The 16640-nt window shown below is 35.0% G+C and overlaps 1 pseudogene; it reads left to right on the top strand.

Annotated features, from left to right (window-relative positions):
* Positions 1-928: 928 nt before the first annotated feature.
* LOC105499806 (melanoma-associated antigen C2-like) overlaps positions 929-16640 on the top strand; it is a 105497-nt pseudogene continuing 89785 nt past the window's right edge.

Raw genomic sequence — 16640 nt, 5'->3', positions numbered from 1 at the left:
GGGCCCCAGTGCGAATTATTCACGTCTTTGGAGGTTGTTCTCAGCTACATACTACCATTAGGAATGTAGGGTGTACTTTAATACTCATGGGTAGTTCTGGTTCTGTAACACTAACCCATTTTGGAGGCTCGTAGGCCTATATCAATTGTCTATGCCAGTACCTCCTCAGATGTGTATCTGTACATTATTTTTCTTAATGATATTGAACACTTTTATATGTGAGGCACAACCATAAAGCATTTTAAGTCAGATAAGGGAGTAAAACAACTTGTATAGGATTGAAATAAAAGATAAGTTTACTTAGTAGTATTTGTTCAGAGGCAAGAATTATCACATTCCATTTGTGGAAGATAATGAGAAACATTGATGGCATATGAGGTGGGCCTTGGAGAATGGGGTGGATGGAGACAGACAAGAGAGAGACAGAGAGAGACAGAGAGAGAGAGAGAGAGAGAGAAAGAGGAAAGCAAGAAAGGAGATAGAAAGAATGAATGAAAGCGTTCATTCCAGGCTTCCAGGCACAGGGAACTGCATGAATAATGCTACAGATGAATGACAGTACAAAATAGATCAGGCTAACCCAGAGACTTATCCTTTGCAGACATTCTTTGAAAGGGCATTCCACCCTCTTAGTTTCCTTAAGAAGCTTTCAACTGAAAGCTCCTGTCTTCCACGTATTAATAAAGAGTAATGGTTTTCATAGATTGGTGGTAAACAGAGAGGTGTAGTTGAACATCACCTGTAAACCAAATAGGGTATTAACAGAAATCTAGAACTCTGACAATGATGCCATAGTTACGTGGAAGGTGGGACAGTAGTGTTAAGGAAAAGGGAGTAAAGGATTTAGTAACAGAAGGGTAAATGTTCAGCCTCTTCCTTGTTGCTAATTAACCATATGACCTTGGGTTTTTACTCAATGTCTTTTGCACCTCACTTTCTTTCTTTACAAAAATAGTATGAAAATGCCTCTTCTTTCTAGGTCTGTGGATTGCTGTGAGGGTCAAATAAGGTAAATGCAAAATTTGCTGTTATTATAGAAGTAATAATGGTAAAATAGAATATTTCATATCATTTAAATATTTTTATATATGCTGAGGAAGGGTTTTTTTCATACTTTTACAAAACATTAATTCTGTAGTGTTATAAATAATTAAGTGAATCACTGGTACAAAGATCACATTCTGATTCATAAGTCCTTTCTGGATGACTTAGAAATATTTAAATGTTAATATGAGTGTGAAAACCCAGCAGACTGAATCATTAAGGAGGAAAAAGAATCAATTTTTATGCATCAGTCAGGTTTCAGTAGCTGATATTGTCTGTCTACAGGAGTTGGACACAATGATTCTTGCATCTTTTGGATTCAAATGCATTCTTATTATTTTGCCCCGGAAGCTAGGTTTGGAAAGACAACATTTGTTGCTTAAGACAACTTCAAAAACTCCCATTTCTAAGTTATCACGTTGGAAGTGTTGTCATGAAACTATCATGTTATTTTATTTGCCAAATATGCTATGACTATGTTTCCTTAGTAATGTGCTTTTAAATTTATGTTGTTGTTATTGTTTTTAGAGAAAGAAGATACTGTTCTCAATAAAATAAAGAACATGCTCAAATAACCAACTAATAAAGAGATGAAAATAGTCAATTAACATTGAGAAGCTTGTTCACTCTCACTAGTAATCAAACAAATAAAATGTAAATCACTGAGATACTGTTTCAAACTATCGAATTGCAGACATTTAAAAGAAAAATAGCTGGGCAAATTCATAACCTCCTTTAAAAGGGGAGTAGTTAAATGAGGTATAGTAGAGTGATTAAAGTACGTTCTAAAGAATAGATGGCAATGAGGAAATAATCACTGTAAATACATGAAAAATATCAGATATATAATTGGTGATCTGCAAGGAAATGAGGTGAAAAGTTAGTAGCATTTACTTCTGAAAGGTTGTGCAATTTTTAGATTTTTAAAATCTCAGTTTCCGAATTTTCTGCAATGATTATTACAGTTATTATCAGTAAAAATGAGAAAACAAAATTATGTGTATGTGCACTCATGCATGAATGCACACCTATAATCATCTTCTAGAGTTGCTTGTTCTTAGCTACAGCAAGAGTATAATCTACCACAAAATGACAGCAGCGTGCTTTATTGAGCTGCAGCTGTGCATATGGCCTGTTTTTTCTTTTTCTTTTTTTTTGTAAACCTGTACTTCTTGTTTGGTTTTCTGTATTATTGATATTTGATATTATAAATATAAATATTATAGATATTTGCAGATTACATGTTTCCAGTTGCCCAGCCACAAATATCAGTGGTGGTATATGCACTATCTACTACAATCATTTAGGACATAAATTTACATAACAGAAAGGCTACTGTTTTTGTAATTTAAATACACACGGCTATTTTATTCTATGGGAGCAAGCAGAACTTAGTTTAAACTGGTGTTTTCTCTGTAGACCTGGGAGTAGAATTTTACCCAGGAATGCACTATTTTATGATTTTATAGTGAATAGTATCTGTGACAAGCATGCATTACATTACTACTTGCTGAGTCATGAATACTACCAAGTAAATATCTCAACTTTATAAATTTTAATGCAATTTTTATTTTTGAATTGATCTTGTGTCTTTGATAGAATATACCTAAAAGGCTTAAAGTGCACAGACTGAGCAGTTTTCTTTTATGTAATGATGCAAAGTATATGTGAATAGTAAGTAATCTGACTCAGCAGAGAGACAAGAGTTCAGAGCCAAGAGATTTGTGCTTTGAACTTTGGAAATAGCTCTTATTATGTATTTTTGATCTTGGGTGGGCTATTAACTATGAGTCTCGGTGTCCTCATCCATAAAATGGTATTAATAGCACCTGCCTTTTTTGATTTTCGGGTTTAGAGACTTGAAAAGTAAACAATAATACATGGAAGTTCTCTAACACCTTCTTTGCCCAGTTGGACCACATACTTAGCTTTTTGGTAATGAGCACAATTAAAGTGAACCAAGGGGGAACAAGTTGCCGAATTAATTTGGGGTTAAAGTAATTGTCTTCACACTGCGTCATAGCCTAATTTAGTCCAAGCATTCTGTAAGTATGTGTGTCTATTTAAGAGATTAGCTGAGGGCGGCTGATATTGAATGTCAGTTTATCTCAGCTGTGGGAGAACAATCCCTGTGTGTACCCTATCTGTGCTTGTGAGTCCACAGTGAGATTTTGTATAAAGAATAGCATGTTTATGTTTACAAGACTGAAAATGTGTTAATAAACATCTCAAATAATTCTTTCTTGCTGAAAGCTTTCCTGCTCTTCTGGCATTCTACTTTGTAACATTCAGTTTCACATTTACTTTCCTTGTTACATTGCCAACTCCATGGGGTCAAAGCTTATGTTAGTTTTGCATACTACTGAGTCTGTTGTGTCCATTATAGTGCTTGACACATAGCAGATGCTCAACAATTATAATAGTAATCACACACACACACACACACACACACTCACATATATATATATATATATATATATATATATAAATATATAAAAACAATTGACAGACTCATTAAGTCCCACCACCCACCTCATAGTTCCTAGCATAGTGTCAGGTACTTATTACGTGAACAATAAATAGTGACTGCATCTTCTTCATATTATTTAGGATGGGTCTCTAGAAGTTCAGTAACTTATTGTTTTATAGTAAATCAAAATATTAATCCTTATATGACACTCAAATGCATGCCTACAGTATTGTACTTAAGTTGGATACTGTCCTCAATAATTTATATATATACATGTGCCTAAATTTTTTCCATGCATTGAAAATGACTAGTCAAGAGATGAATATGAAGGCAGTGATAAAAGTTTTGGAGCAATACAATCTAACTTAGGGCTTGAGGCTCATTTGAATTCCCTAATTATCCTGATCTAGATGTTCAAGCTTGTACCTTTCCCTGAGGGTCTTGGTTATTTTTCCTAATAGACTCCCCAGTCTTTTTAATCAAACAAATCTTCAACATTAAATATAAATCTCATCTTAAAATCGAAGTTGCATGTATTTGAGTAAAAGTCTAAAGCTACTTCTACTAATTACTAACTTCAGGGAATAATTTGCCCAGACATTAGCAATGTGCTGAGCCTACATCTGAGCTACAGTGTATTTACTTGCCATAATTAGTGATTTAAAGTAAGAGAATTTTCCCACTTGGAGTAAAAGAACATCAAAAATAAATGCTATAATTCAGTGAAGTTTGTATGAAAAGAATTTATGCATGGTATTCATGACACCTTCTAAATTAGTGCAGCAATACATTATATTTTATCTCTGATTTAACTGTTTTTATAAAATAGCAAGATTATAAAAATTCCCAGTTCACCTACATTAAAAACAGCATTAAAATCTGTAGTAGCTAAAGGACATATTATCAATAAATTCCACGATATGTGCTTACAATTTTTTTCCAATGTTGGATGATTGATACTTCATTTTCTAATCTCTTTCAGACACGACAGTCTGGATGGTAAACTGTAATTCAATATCTCCAAATTTATGTTTGGTTTTATTTGCCTCAAATTATCATCTTGTGTGTGTCTGTGTGAATGTGTGTGTATATGTGTGTGTGTAGCAGAGAGATGGAGAGATAAAAAATAAATAAATAAATAAATGAAACAAATCTTGTGAAATAATAACTATGCTTTGGAAGATAGGGCTTGTTTCCCTCTTGGTATAGTCTCTTCATAATCTTATTTTTATTTTTAAATTTTTTGGGGGGGACATAGTAGGTGTATATATTTATGGGGTACATGAGATGTTTTGATATGGGCATGCCATGTGGAACAAGTCAATCATGAAGAATGGGGTATCCTTCCCCTCAACATTTATCATTTGAGTTACAAAAAAATACAGTTATACTCTTTGATTACTTTAAAATGTATAATTAAGTTATTATTGACTATAGTCATCTTGGTTGCTATCAAATTGTAGGTCACAATCATTCTTTCTATGTTTTTTTTAAACCATTAACTATCCCGACCTCCCTACCAGGCCCCCACTACCCTTCTCAGCCTCTGATAACCATCCTTCTTCTCTCTATGTCCATGAGTTCAATTGTTTTTATTTCTAGATCTCACACATAAGTGAGAATATGCGATGTTTGTCTTTCTGTGTCTGGCTTATTTCACTTAACATAATGATCTCTAGTTCCATCACACTGTTGGAAATCACTGGATCTCATTCTTTTTGTATGGCTCAATAATATTCCATTGTGTATATGTATCACATTTTCTTTATCCACTTATCTGCTGATGGACACTTAGGTTGCTTCCGGACCTTTTATTTTTCCAAAAACCTCAAAACTGAGCTGCAATATGATTCAGCAATCTCACTGCTAGGTATATACACAAAAGAAAGGTGATCAGTATATTGAAGAGATATCTGCACTCCCATGTTTGTTGCAGCACTATTTACAATAGCTAAGATTTGGAAGCAACCTAAGTGTCCATCAACAGATGAATGCATAAAGAAAATGTGATACATAGACACAGTGGAGTACTATTCAGCCATAAAAAAGAATGAGATCCAGTCATTTGCAACAATGTGGATGGAACCGTAGATCATTGAATTAAGTGAAATAAGCTAGGCAACAAACATAGGAGTGCAGATACCTTTTTCATATACGGATTTCATTTCTTTTGGGTATATACCCAGCAGTGGGATTGCTGGATCACACAGTAGCTCAATTTTCAGTATTTTGAGGAACCTACAAACTGTTCTTCATATTGGTTATAATAATTTACATTAGCACCAATATCGTATAAGGATTTCGTTTTCTCCACATCCTCACTAGCATTTTTTATTGCCTGTCTTTTGGATATAAGCTATTTTAATTGGGGTCAGGTGATATTTCATTGTACTTTTGATTTGCCTTTCTCTGATGATCAGTGATATTTATGCTATTTTCATTTGCCCATTTGCCATGTGTATGTCTTCTTTTGAGAAATGTCTCTTCAAATCTTTGGTCCATTATTTGATAGGATTATTAGATTTTTTTCCTATAGAGTTGTTTAAGCTCCTTACATATTCTGGTTATTAATCCCTTGTCAAATGAGTAGTTTGAGAATATTTTACATTTCCATTTTTTTGCTGTCCTCTTCAATTCCTTTCACCGATGTTTTATTGAAGAAACTATGAAATTATGTTTTATAGTTTTCACTATAGAGCATTTTCACTTTGTTGGTTAATTCTTAGATATTTAATTTTATTTGTGGCTATTGTAAATGGGATTACTTTTTAAATTTCTTTTTCAGATTGCTTATTCTTGGCATATAGAAATGCTACTGATTTTCGTATATTGATTTTGTATCCTGCAACTTTATTGAATTTTTTATTAGTGCTAATTGTTTTCTTGTAGAGTCTTTAGATTTTCCAAATAAAAGATCATATCATTTATACACAGGGATAATTTGACTTCTTCCTTTCCAACTTGGATACCCTTTATATCTTTCTATTGTCTGATTGCTCTAGCTAGGATGTCTAGTAATACATTAAATAAAAGTGACAGTGGGCATCCTTGTTGTGTTCCAGGTCTTAGAGGAAAGACTTTCAGTTTGTTTCCTATTCAGTTGATACTAGCTGTAGGTCTATCGTATATGGCTTTTATTATGTTGAGGTGTGTTCCTTCTATCTCCACTTTTTCAAAGGTTTTTTATCATAATGGGATGTTGAATTTTATCAAATGCTTTTTCAACATCAATTGAAATGATCATATGGATTTTTTTTTTTTTTTTTTTTTTTTTTTTTTTTTTTTTGAGACGGAGTCTCGCTCTGTCGCCCAGGCTGGAGTGCAGTGGCCGAATCTCAGTTCACTGCAAGCTCCGCCTCCCAGGTTTATGCCATTCTCCTGCCTCAGCCTCCCGAGTAGCTGGGACTACAGGCGCCCGCCACCTCGCCCGGCTAGTTTTTTGTATTTTTTAGTAGAGACGGGGTTTCACCGTGCTAGCCAGGATGGTCTCGATCTCCTGACCTCGTGATCCGCCCGTCTCGGCCTCCCAAAGTGCTGGGATTACAGGCTTGAGCCACCGCGCCCGGCCGATCATATGGATTTTATCCTTTATTCTGTTGATATGATGGATCACATTGATCAATTTGCATATGTTGAAGCATCCTTGCATCTCAGGGATAAATCCCACCTTATCACGGTGAATAATCTTTCTAATATATTGTTAAATTTGGTATGCCAGTATTTTGTTGAGGATTTTTGCATCAATATTCTCCAGAGATATTGGCCTGTAGTTTTCTGTTATTGATGTGCCTTTGCGCAGTTTTGGTATTAGGGTAATACTGGCCTTGTAGAATGAGCTGGGAAGCATTCCCTCCTCCTCTGTTCTCTTTAATAGTTTGAGTAGGATTTGGTATTGTTTCTTCTTTAAGTGATTGGCAGAATTCGGTAGTGAAGTCATCAGGTAATGGGCTATTTTTTACCGGAATAATTTTTATTATGACTTCTATCCTGTTACTTGGTCTGTTTGGGTTTTGAATTTCTTCCTGGTTCAATCTCGGTAGGTTGCATGTATGTAGAAGTTTGTCCATTTGTTCTTGATTTTCCAATTTGATGGTATCTAGTTGCTCACAGTAGTCACTAATGATCCTTTGAATTTCTGCAGTATCAGTTTTAATGTCTCCCTTTTGATTTCTGATTTTATTAACTTCATCACCCTGCATTTTAACTTTTTGTTGTTTCTATTTATATACTTTTATATTATGTGTTAAAAAGTTGTTGTAATTATTATTTTGATTGGCTCATCATTTAATCTTTCTACTTAGAGTAAGGGTAGTTACACATCACAATTACATTGTTATAATATTCTGCGTTATTCTGTGTGCTTACTATTACCAGTGAGTTTTGTACCTTCAAGTTATTATTAATTGGTGATTAATACCCTTTTCTTTCTGATTCAAGTACTTCCTTTAGTATTTCTTGTAGGACAGGTCTGGTATTGATTAAATTTCTCAGCTTTTGTGTGTCTGAGAAAGTGCTTATTTCTCCTTCATGTTTGAAGGATATTTTTGTCAGGTATGCTATTCTAGGATAAAAGCTTTTTGTCCCCTCTCTCCTAGCCTGTCAGGTTTCAACTGAAAAGTCTGCTGCCACACCTATTGGAGCTCTATTTTATGTTATTAGTTTCTTTTTTCTTGCTGCTTTTAGGATCCTTTCTTTATCTTTGACCTTTGGGAGTTTGATTATTAAATGACTTGAGGTAGTCTTTGGGTTGAGTCTGCTTGGTGATGTATAATCGTTTTTTGAACTAGGATATTGATACCTATCTTTAGGTTTGGGAAGTTTTTATTTACTTTAAATAAAGTTTCTACCCATATGTCTTTCCCTGCCTCCTCTTTAAGGCCAATAACTCTTAGATTTGCTTTTTTGAGGCTATTTTCTAGATGCTATATGCATGCTTCATTTTTTTAATTATTTTTTTTCTTTTGTTTCCTCTGACTGTGTATTTTCAGATAGCCTGTCTTCAAGCTCACTAATTCGTTCTTCTGCTTGATAGATTCTGCTGGTAAAAGACTCTTATGCATACTTCAGTATGTCAGTTGCATTTTTTCAGCTCCAAAATTTCTGCTTGATTCAGTATAATTTTTTCAATCTCTTTGTTAAATTGTTCTGATAGAATTCTAAATTCTGTGTGTTATCTTGAATTTCTTTGGGTTTCCTCAATATAGCTGTATTAAATTTTCAGTCTTAAAGGTCACATATGTCTGTTTCTCCAGGATTGTTCCCTGATGCCTTATTTAGTTCATTTGGTGAGGGCATGTTTTTCTGGATGGTGTTGATGCTAGTAGATGTTCTTCAGTGTCTTGGCATTGAATAATTAGGTTATTTATTGTAGTCTTCACTGGCTGGGCTTATTTGTAGCATCCTTCTCGGGAAGGCTTTCCTGATACTTGAAAGGACTTAGGTGTTGTGACCTAAGCTGTGTATGCTTTAGGGGACATACCAGGCTCATTAATGCTGTGATTTTTGCAGACTTTTAGAGGTACTGCCTTAATGTCCTGGACAAGATCCAGCAGAATTCTCTGGATTATAAGGCAAAGACTCTTGTTCTCCTCACTTATTTTCTCCCAAGCATACATAGTCTCTCTCTCTGTTCTGCACCTGCTAAAGCTTGGGGTGGAGTGACATAAGCACCCCTGTTGCCACCACCACTATGACTGCACTGACTCAGACCTGATGCCAGCACAGCACTGGGTCTTACTCAAGGCCTGCTGGAACCAATCCACAGCTTCTGCCTATGTTTCCTCAAGGCCCTGGGGCTCTACAATTAGCAGGTCGAAAAGCCAGTTGGGCTTCTGTCCTTCCCTTCAGGGTAGCAAGGGCACCCAGGCCCTGGGTGGGTCCAGAAGTTCTGTCTGGGAGTCAGGTACTAGATTTAACTCCTTGGAAATCTACCTGATGTCCTACTGCATTGCGGCTGAGCTGGCACTTAAAGAGTGGGAAAATACCATCCTCCCACTCTTTTTTCCCCTTTCCAAAGGCTGAGGAGCCTCACACCAAAGCCACCGCCACCCGAGTCCACAAGGAGTACTGCCAGACTACAGCAGATGTTACTTAAGGCCCATGGTTTTTTAAGTCAGCTTGTGGTGGACGCTGCCTGGCCTGTTACTCATCCTTCAGGGCAGTGGGCTCCCCTCTGGGCCAGGGCAGGTCCACGAATGCCATCCAAGAGTCAAGAGCCCACTAGGTGCTTTAACTCCCTCTGGCTGTGCTGGTATCTACGGTGCAAGAAAAAGTCGCCTTAACTATTCCCTCTGCTTTTCTTAAACAGAAGGAGTTTTGCTGCTAATATGCTGAGTCTCTCCCGAAGCCAGGAATTTTGAGAGGCTCACCAAGGCCCTTGATGTAGTACCTGGGTATCACTATTCCTTATTCAGGGCCCAAAGGCTCTTCAGTTAGCAGGTGATAAATGGTTCCAGGACTGGGTCCTTTTCTTCAAGGCAGCGAGTTCTCTTCTGGCCCAGGGTATGTCTAGAAATGTCACGTGGGCGCTGGGGCCTGGAACAGGCATCTCATGACTGAACAGTGCTCGACCCTGCTGTGGCTGAGTGTGTAACCTAGATGCATCTTTGTAATATTTTTGATCTATTATTTGGCAAAGACAACAAAACATACCCACTAGTGTATTATTTCTGGTGAGATTAAAGTTTATATATGTATGTTTATGTATATATATAAATTTATGTATAGATAAATATATATTTACATATATAAATAATGTGTATATATAAACATACATTATATAATATAATTATATATCATATATAATATAATAATATAAGGTAGACATCATATAATATATAAATATATTATATATAACATATATAATATAGACACATATATTTTTATAAAATATATATTATATGTAAATTTATATAAATATATATTTATTTATATAAATATATAAAAACATATAAATATATATAAATATATTTATATAAACTTACATATAATATATATTTGCCTAGTGTCTTTATTCATCTCAGTTATTGCTGGGTTAGTGAAAGTGATGCAAACATTCTCGACCCTGCCCACAGGAATGACTGCAGAGTTCAGTGTTTAACTGCTTTGAATATCATTGAAAACGACTTTTCATTTTGAGTATTATGGCTTAAGTAGTAGCTATATTTTTACATAAATATTTATGTATATAAAGTTTTATATATATATAAATATATATAAATTTATATCTACAAAGACTTTATATATATAAAACACTTGAATGCTTCATTCTTTCACAACCACAAAAGTACCCCAGGACATCAAAATAGTTTTTTCCAGTTTTGGGGAAAATGAGTAGTATACTTGAAGGGCTTTGCCAGCATCATGCTGCTAAATGTTTACCTGCGCGCCAGTTAAATGGTCTCAGGTGAATTTACTTCCACCCCCTCCAGAAGCAGGACAATTGTAGGAATTTTCACTGCAGGCTTCACAATATGCACCACAATATCTATCTCAGTGCAGCAGAACTGTCACTCTGGAGTGGGTCTGAAGAGCAGTCAAAGAAAAGTTAAATTGCTTTACCTTAGGCTCGCTCAGTTAACTTTGGAGAATATTTCCATATTTGTGTTTGAAATCACAACTTGTCCTCAGGATTGAATCCTGAGGAGAAAGTCATTCCTCAGTCTGTTTTTGCTGATGATATGCTGACTCATGACAGCTTCATATCTGGACAGTATTTTCATCCCATGTGACTGAATGGCAACATATCAAGTTCAATATTTTAACTTTCAAACAAAGAAAAATTCTGGAAAGACTTTTGCTTCTGACACTTGGACTCACTTAATCCATCATGCATTCACTCATTCGTTTCCTTCAAAACACATTTGTTAAGTACCAATTATGGTTCAGATCTTACATAAGATGTTGCAGATATGACAAAGAATACAAAAAATCCTGCCTTAGTGAGCTCAGAATCTAGTGAAGAAAATGAAATATAAATAATATTAATACAAAGTTATAACTACAGCAGCATGCTTAAAAACACAACTTAAAACAACAAATAGTTATCCGAAGCTGGATCTTAAAGATTCTTCACAGAAAAACAGAGTAAGGCCCACAGAGGTTTAAAATGCTTCCTTCCTGGAAGTGAAATCTCAGGGCTATGAACGTTTAAAGGAGGATAGATTAGTCTACCTTGGGTGTTCGGGAGATGGACCATCTATGAGGAGAAGGAGTTACACAGATGAAAAAATGACATCTCAGTGAAGAGAAGGGTAACAAAGGCTTAAAGGTAGGAAGATGATTTTTTATCTATCTCAAGGCCATGCTGTAAAACATGCTATGAATCTTCTTCCCTTAGCGAGTATGAGCAGTCAAGCATTACCATGGTGTTTTTTGTAGATAAATGGGATACTTTTCAGAATGATTGTCATTTGCGTATTCCAAGTCACTATTACCACCCAAATGTGTAGAGTTGTTGAGGCCAAGATCCCAGGTTAAGACAAACAGCTCCATTTTGTCCTGCAGTCATAGGTAGTGCCACTAACACTGCCCAAGAGCCTCAGTGGTCCCTGGTCACAGAAAATCCCATGAAAAGATGGAGCCAACATCCTCCCTGATAAATAAAATTAACCCCCTTAATCACGTGGATGGGGTGAGCGGAGGGCAGTACCATACTCACATAAGGATATCACCTTTAATCCTAGGCTATGATACCTGCCAGTGGTGACACTCTATAGCTCAATTTACTTATCTTTAGCCTTCTGCAGTGGCAAAAAGGTTATAGCCATTTATTTAATTCAGCAGGAGATTGTTGAGTAAATGTATTGTCTATTGTCATTAGGATTTGGTCTTGCACATAAATGCATGTTGTACAAGATTGCTTCTCCAACCTACTTACGACAAAGTACAGTAAATTAAAATAGTTTTCTCTCCTATCTACTTTAAGTATCATTACTTTTTGACTGTCCCTCATGGAATTATAGAACTTTTAATCAAGAAAATATTTTAGTACAATATTTTTCAAAATGTGGTTGGAGAGCACCTATCTCAGGCATCCTGTTATTATGATCTAGATTTTAGGGTCATTGTTCGGTCTGACTGAATTAGCCTGTGAAGATGGGGCCAGAAACCTACATACTGAATAAGCTTCCCGGGTGATCTTATGTAAATGAAAATTTGACAACATTACTTTCAATGATAGTTTAACTCCATCATTTCACAAACCAGTAATATGCAGTTCAAAAAGGGAATGTGACTTGTCTAGGATTACAAAGCAAATTACCCACTGACCTCAGACTTCCCCAAGCCTCTGAGATCTCAGTCCAGGGTTTTTTCTAGCAATACAGTGGTTTCCTCCCATCATATGTCTGTTGTGCAAAATGTCCAGAAGAAATGCTTTTAATGATCAACTATCAGTACATGAACTCTTTTAAAATTATCAAGGACACTTTTTAGAGTGATTATTTAGAATACACCTATGGCAATAGTTTAACATTCCAGAGAACTGTCTGAGAATGTAGCGTCAGCATGGAATCTTTGTACACAGAAAATATTAAGGAAATGTAACTGACAAAGTTTGTCATGTGGTCTCAATATAGACCTGTCATTTGTGCCTAAACTTTGTACAGGGAAGATGGAGTTGTAGAAAATGATGCTGAGAAACCAAATACCATAAATTAACTAGCCTATTCGTAAGACTGAGACTCTTGTCCACTTTGTATGCTTTCTTCGTTAAAATCACTGGGCCTAGTGCCTTTGTTCATCTCAGTTATAGCTGGGTTAGTGAAAGTGATGTGAACATTCTCGATCCTGCCCACAGGAATGCCTGCAGAGTTCAGTGTTTAATTGCGTTGAAAATCAATGAAAATGATTTTCGTTTTGAGTATTATGGCTTAAGTGATAGCTATCAGTTAAAATGGGCAATGTTTTGAAAACCCGAATAACAGTTTTTCTATAGGCTCTAAAAAAAGTCAAGACCCAGTGGTTGAAAACTCTTAAAATGATTTTACTTCTGAACAAATGTAAACTTTGGGTACCAAAAAATTGGAGCTTTTATCCATGTTTACATGTAATGGAGTTTTCTGGAAAAAAAAAAATCACCTCACGGGTAGATTGTTTAATTTTTAAGAAAGTGTCTACAGAATAATGATTCCTGACCAGGTGGCTTCAGTTTTAAGTAAGACTTTCTTTTTTTCTTAAAATGACAGAGGTTTTGAACCTGAGAAGAGTGGGCTTTTATTGGTACTGCCAGGTTTTGTAACCCTGTCCATGTATTCTACAAGTCATCTGATCTGATAAAGCACTCTCACAGATTCCAAAATGAATACACAGAGATTTGGGACGTATTGTTTTGTAAATTAAACTTTTGTATTTTAAATTCTTGGACTTAAACTTTGTCAATCTTTCAACTTTATATTGAGATGGGAGAGAAGGAAAAAAAAATCACTTTGCCTCAATTGAAATATTCCCCACATGTGCTAATTATCTCAGCTGATAGTTGGAAACGGGCTTCTGTAACCATTAAAAAATTCGACTAATGGGGCCAGGTTTTGTGGAGGGACTTCTAAGCAACATCTCTTTTGATTAAAAAAACCCATCTTACTGGGGAGAAGTGGGGATGATTAATGGGTATTAAAATATAGTTACAATGAATAAGATCTAGTATTTAATAGTACAGCAGCGTCACTATAGTCAACAGTAATTTATTGTACATTTTAAAATAATTAAAAGAATATAATAGGAGTGTTTGTAATTCAAGTAAGTGATAAACGCTTCAGGTGATAGATACCCCATGTACTTTGATATGATCATTACACATTGTGTGCCTGTAACAGAGTATCTCATGTACTCCATATAAATACATACACCTACTATGTACCCATAAAAATTAAAAATTTAAAAATTCCACTCCATTGTCTTAGATTTCCTGCTGTGTGTGCTTTAGGGCCCCCTATTTTATGGGCTCTTACTCAGTTTCTAATTTCATATCATTAATATAATCTAAAATGTGAGATAATCACCAAGTGCCCATGCCTTGATGATTACTCTCTTTATGTCACTTTCATTTTTGAAATAAAGAAGGTTCAAACACAGCTAAAGCCCCTTTTATTATCTGCAAAAAAATCACTATGTAGGATTCAATGATTTGCAAAATCTTTTCCCAATTCAACATCATGTGGTTAGGCCTAGGGCACATTTAAATCTGTTTTATCTGTCTTTTTTGGTATGTATTTGTAAAAGGGAGATAGTTAATATTTTGTTGTGTTAGAAAAGAACTGCATCCCCACATTCTCAAGTGAGGAGATAGTAGATTTCAAGTTAGAACATATTGTAATAAAAAGACTATTGTAAAAGCCCTTTTTATAATAAGCACCACTAAATGTAATGCATTAGGTCGTATATTTGTATCTTTGTTTTTAATATCCGTATATGAACAGTGTGTAAAAAGTATATAAGTGTTCTCATTTGCAATCTCATTTTGATTACCATTTTATTTTTAAGAGAGAAGCTCAGAAATATAGGTAAAATCAAACCATACACTGTTACTATGGTTATCGTCTGTTTAATGGAAGCATTTGAAGAATATTTATCCTTGACATTTTCAAATGAAGTTCAGTGAATTGTGCGCAGGGGAATACAAATGGATACATTCATCCTTACTTGAGACAAAGAATCTGGCTTTGTTAAACACTCTTAAAACTTTACATTCTCAGCCAGGCATTAAAATCTAGTTTTATGATTCAAAAGTAATAATTTAAAAATATGATTAAAAATATTTTAGGCCAAAATATGACATTCATCATCAAAACAAATTTAAGACATTAGAAATATACCTAATGTTTTCATTTTTTCAAAGAGTATTGGTAAATGAAGAAGTTAGATCATGAATGGTAGCATTAGGTTAGAGTTTTAATTTGTTATGAAATATGAAGGTTATTTATCTCTTCCTCTACCATTTTATTAAGAAATCATATTAGAAGCATATGAGCAGGTTACCCTTTGCACAGTGCTCTAGATTGTTGTATAGATAAGTTGAGGACACTTCCATTTTTCACTTTCCTTTATTAGGATATCATCCTTTGGGTGCTTTCCAGTCTACCAGTGAATGACAAACACTGCTATATCGAGAGTGTGAGAAATTGAATACCATACAAGTTGTCAGACATCTAAGACAGAAGATCCCTGCAAGCAGTGAGGAGAGATTGGATACATTCATTGGAATTACAGTCGTGACAAGCAATAGGGCTGCCACTGAAGACAACCTTCGTCTGCTTGTTAGTGAAGTGAGTGTTCCTAATTCAACGTTATAAAAACTCTAATGAGATCATTCTGAGTTACTCTCCTTGTAGGTTTATTGCTTATGCAGGTGTATAAAATGTTGACAGGTGAAACTACTCTGAGGAATCCAAACATATATTCTTCGAATAGGTTATATTAATACCATAGCTTTCTATTAAAGAGCCCAGAAACTGCAGTGTGGCAAAAAGTCACATGCAATAGATAACTTACTGAATGATGTTTAAAATGTTCTTTATGTAACAAACCTGCACATTGTGAACATGTACCCTAGAACTTAAAGTATAATAATAATACAAAAATGTTCTTTTAAAGAAACAAAAAAGGAGGGAAGAGAATGGAGGTTGTGATGTGATAAGAAGGCAACGAAGAGCTGGAAGCAAACACCAACAACAGATAAACGACATGATTCAAAAACAAAGGGTTTAAAGACACCAGAGGTAACATTTTTCTTCTAAGCCACTGTTGCTTCTGCTGGTTGTATGGCTAATTGATATGGTTCGTTGATTGGTTGGTTGGTTTTAGCCAAGTTTATTAATGGGAAGAATTCTAAAATAGTTTTGCAACCTTGAAGAACCAGTTAAACAGATAATTACTTTTAAGCTGTAAATTGAGATGTTATATTCTTTTGGCATTTAAGCATGCTACGTTTGGACCATTCAAACAAAGCAAAATGATATTTTTAAAAGTTGGGTTTATTGAGGTATAATTTACATCAAATGAAATTCACCCTTTTAAGCCGTACAATTTTATGAGCTTTAAAAAATGTGCAATCTACTCATCTGACAAAGGGCTAATATCCAGAACCTACAAAGAACTCAAACAAATTTATGAGAAAAAAACAAACAAC

This window comes from Macaca nemestrina, chromosome X (assembly GCF_043159975.1).
Source record: "Macaca nemestrina isolate mMacNem1 chromosome X, mMacNem.hap1, whole genome shotgun sequence".
Lineage (NCBI taxonomy): Eukaryota > Metazoa > Chordata > Mammalia > Primates > Cercopithecidae > Macaca > Macaca nemestrina.
This window is presented reverse-complemented; position numbering and strand designations above follow the sequence as displayed.